General features: G+C 42.8%; 1 non-coding gene across 1 annotated transcript; it reads right to left on the bottom strand.

Moving 5' to 3' along the window:
- Positions 1-3,235: 3,235 nt before the first annotated feature.
- LOC136136756 (U6 spliceosomal RNA) lies at positions 3,236-3,342 on the bottom strand. The gene has a single exon (XR_010656690.1). It is a non-coding gene; the product is annotated as a U6 spliceosomal RNA (small nuclear RNA).
- Between the last annotated feature and the right edge of the window lie 683 nt (positions 3,343-4,025).

Here is a 4,025-nt window from a genome sequence, read left to right as displayed (position 1 = left end):
AAAAGCAAGAGAAGCTCCAGGGGAACTCACGGTCCGAGGTGGCCTCTTTCCTGAAAAGGAACAGAGTTAAATGGACATCGAAAAGCAGACAGCTGGTTTCAGGTTTCTGAGGTGCAAACTTCGCAAAGAGTGAGATCCCGGTTCACTTCTCAGCACGGGGAAGCGTATCTTCACTCTTTGCTGTAGTTGTCTCGTCTGTACAATTAACCGGCGTCTTGGCATAAAATGTGGAAATTTGTACAGTCTTCAAGGCATCTGTGGGCTTTATGGTACAAGTTCTGTTAGTACTGAAGCCACAGAAAATTAAATGTTCCCCAAAGAACTTCCAGATGTGCTTTATTCTAATGGGGTCATTATGCAGTAAATTAAAAAGCAGGGTAAATGGAACTGTAAAATTTAAATTACTCTAAAACCACATCTCTTTGCTTTGAGTATTCATTTGTGGGGTTGCATTTGCAATAAATGTGAATTAGTCAGCTGCAATAACTGTTAATCATATATTTATAAAATAGTAATGAGGAAATGAATAGCGCAGTAAGACAGCGGCACACTTCTCTGATAGTGTGTCAACTGTGAACATAATAAGATGTGGAACATTGTTTGGAGCTGGGCTGATAATACAGCTGGATGTAAGAGATCGCTTCAGCCTCTTAACTTTACATGAAATTATACATAAAATCCATAAAAGCCCATAATAATGCATTATGCGTCTGAATTGTATTCAATATTTTTCTTTGCTTTGATTTTCTGAAATAAGCTCTACTTTCACCAAAGCCATCTTCCAGCATCAGTGAGGCTTTTGTTTCAGGCGATGTCGGGCTTCTAAGATTGCAACTGGATTTAAAGAAAGCAGGGCCGGTGCAGGCAAGGAGTTAATGGTGGTGCTTTGTTTTGTTTTCTCGGAGTTGCCGTACGTGGCTGGAGACATGCCCTGTCCCGGGCGGAGGACAGTGTGTCCAGGCCCCCCCAGCTGCCACCTGAGATCAGGATTGGGGAGAGAGGCTGCTCCCAGTTCACCAGAGCCCCTGCGCTGCTGGTTTGACCTGGTGAGAACAGGGACATGGCCTTCAGCCACTGTCTAGACGACATCTACTCTGGGGCCAAGGTTGGGTGCTCCAGGCAAGTCTAGAGAAGGGGGTGAGGGTCCTATGGGCCTGCGTTTGGGAAGGATTGCTATCCTGGTGGCTGAAGTGATGACCGTTACTCAGAAACTTCCTTGTCCTGGTGTTTGAACAAACCCTGTGCTGTGACCATCTGAAAACTGGGGCTTTGAGGCCGACTTCTCCCTCAGCATAGAGAGGCAGGGGAGGGGACACGCGATCGAGTGTCCACGAGGAGCCGATCCTGGCCAATCTCTGCCTGTCCGTCCATTATATAGCATGACTGGGATGAAGCAGGTGCCCCTTACTGAGCATTCAGGGCTCTGCTCGGCCTGGTCCAACCACCTCTACCCCGCCCCACGTTGAACACCCGTAGGGTCCCTGATCTGCCATGGTCTCGAGTTTGGTGGCTTGGAGTATGCGCTTCTCTTGGTCTGGAATATTCTTCCCTGCTTCAAACATTCCAGTGGCTCCCGCACTTTCCCCCTGTGAAGCCATCCCAGACTCCCAAACCCCTATTCTTATTCCCCTGGTGTTCATTGTTTTGTCTACCTCACCATTACAGCAGCAGTCTTATTGCATCTCGGGGTACTGTAACTTAGGGTCAGTGTCCGCCTCAGACTGAGGGCTCCCTGAGTGGACCCGAAGGTCTGGTGCTTGTTACATCTTGTTTTGGAGAATGAATGCAGAATGCAGTCACTGGATGTTGGTGTAGGATTAGAGAAAATGGCCTGGGAGGCTCCAGCGTGAACCCTCTTGGTGTGTCTACAGTTAGACCAGGTCCTCCGTTTCTCGGGGCGGCCCCCACCTCTTGGGATTAATAGTGGTTATCTGCAAGGGGCTGGGCGAGGAGTAGTTCTAATGGGAAGAGTGGCCCCAAGATGTTCAATGTGGGATGCTTCAAAATAGAATGTCAAGCATCCGTAATTGTACTCCACGTCAGTCAGCACTTTTGTAGGACACTCACCGAATGCAGTGCATTGTAGGAAACTGGGGGTCACTGCTCTTCCTGGGAAGGAGGGAGGAAGGGAGAGAGAGAGAGAGACAGAGACAGGGAGACACAGAGACAGAAGAGGAAGAACAGGGGTGAGGGGGGAGGAAAAAGATGGTTATACACACATACAATGAGCATCCTGTAATCTCTTCCTAACCCACACTCACTTCCCAGTATTTCAGTATCAAGTTTCGTTAACCAATAATGTTTTTCTTGTCACAAAAATACTATATGGTCATTATTGTAATGTACAGCATAAAGAATTTCATAATTTGTTGAACCATTCCCTTATTTGTTTAAAAATTTCATTGTTTATTTAATCATTGTCTATATGTTTATTCTCTTACTATTCATTTAATCATTCTTCATTTGTTGAATGTTTATGAACATTTTTTTTCTCCTTTAAGTAATGTTATTAAAATCCTTAAAATCGTTGCCAGTTTCATAAGTACAGTATGATACCTCATTGTTATTTTAATTTCAATTTACTTTATTTCTAGTAAAGTAGAATTTTTCTCTTTGTTTTTTTGCTTATTTATATGTATTTTTTCTCTTGAGATGATTAAGTACAGCTTTCATTAACTGAGGGAACAGCGCCAGCACCAAATGTTTTATGGGATGTATTATTTCATTTAATCTTTATGTTAACCCCATTCATAGACCCTATGGTCTGTATGAGGCTTGGCGAGGTTGAGGACCCTTCCTGAGATGCACGGTTAGTAGGCGCTAGAGCCTGCTGCATTGCAGGGCATGTCCCATCATTTTTCTACTGGGGGCTGTCAACTTTCTCTTTAACTTACTGGAGCTGTTTGCATATTGAGTGTTTAATTGTCCGTGTACCTACGGCATAGTCTTTTTTTTTTTTTAATTGAAGTATAGCTGATTTACAATGTTGCGTTAGTTTCAGGTATACAGGAAAGTGATTCAGTTATACATATCTATACATATCTATCTAAATCTCTATATATCTATTCTTTTTCCAATTCTTTTCCCTTATAGGTTATTACAAAATATCGAGTACAGTTCTCTGTGCTATGCAGTAGGTCCTCGTTGTTTATCTATTTTATACATAGTAGTGTGTATATGTTAATCCCACGCTCCTAATTTATCCCTCTCCCCGCCCCCTGCTTTGGTAACCATAAAAAAAAGGGAACCCTTCATGAATATGTGTGTCCTCTTTGCGCAGGGGCCATGCTAATCTTCCCTGTATCGTTCCAATTTTAGTATATGCGCTGCCGAAGCGAGCACCGGCATAGTCTTTTAAACAGAGGGGTAATGTCCCAGTGTTCCCATCAAGGAAGGGGAAAGGCCACCCCCAAGAAACCCACCGCTCTCCCCATTTTGCCTTTGTTCAGAGGGTCACCTCTTGGTGGCTCCGCTTTCAGGATTCTTCCTCTTGTCATCCTCTTACGTCTTCACCCTTTGCAAGGTGGGTAGAATGATGGCTGTTACTTGTGTTATTCATGTGAGAAAACCGAGGACTGCCCAGGGTAAGAGATTTGGCAGGGAAGCCAATGAAAAACAAACAAAACCTAAACTAGCACTAACAAAACCCAACCAAATCAAACCAAACTGAACAAAAAATACCTCAGTATAGTGAATCAGTTGGTTTGGATATGGGGTAGAGATGCCAGGTAAAATATAGAATGGCCCGATAAATGTGAATTTCAGATAAACTACCAATACTAAAATTACTAAAAATGGTAAAAAAAAAAATACTAAAAAAATTCTATGCACTGTTTGGGACACACTTACCCCCCAACATTATTGTCGTTAGAGATTTGTTAGGAGACTTTCAGTCTTTTTTCAAATATAATTTTATTGGGAGAACTAACATATGTAACAGATGAAAAGGACTGTTTAAATTTATTTTAGAAGTTCAAATGAACAATATTTAAAAATCAGTCAGTAAGAACCATAAAACTGTTGTG

Source organism: Phocoena phocoena, chromosome 16, assembly GCF_963924675.1.
Source record: "Phocoena phocoena chromosome 16, mPhoPho1.1, whole genome shotgun sequence".
Classification (NCBI taxonomy): domain Eukaryota; kingdom Metazoa; phylum Chordata; class Mammalia; order Artiodactyla; family Phocoenidae; genus Phocoena; species Phocoena phocoena.
The sequence above is the reverse complement of the archived record's forward strand: the minus strand, read 5'-3'. Positions and strand labels throughout refer to the sequence as shown.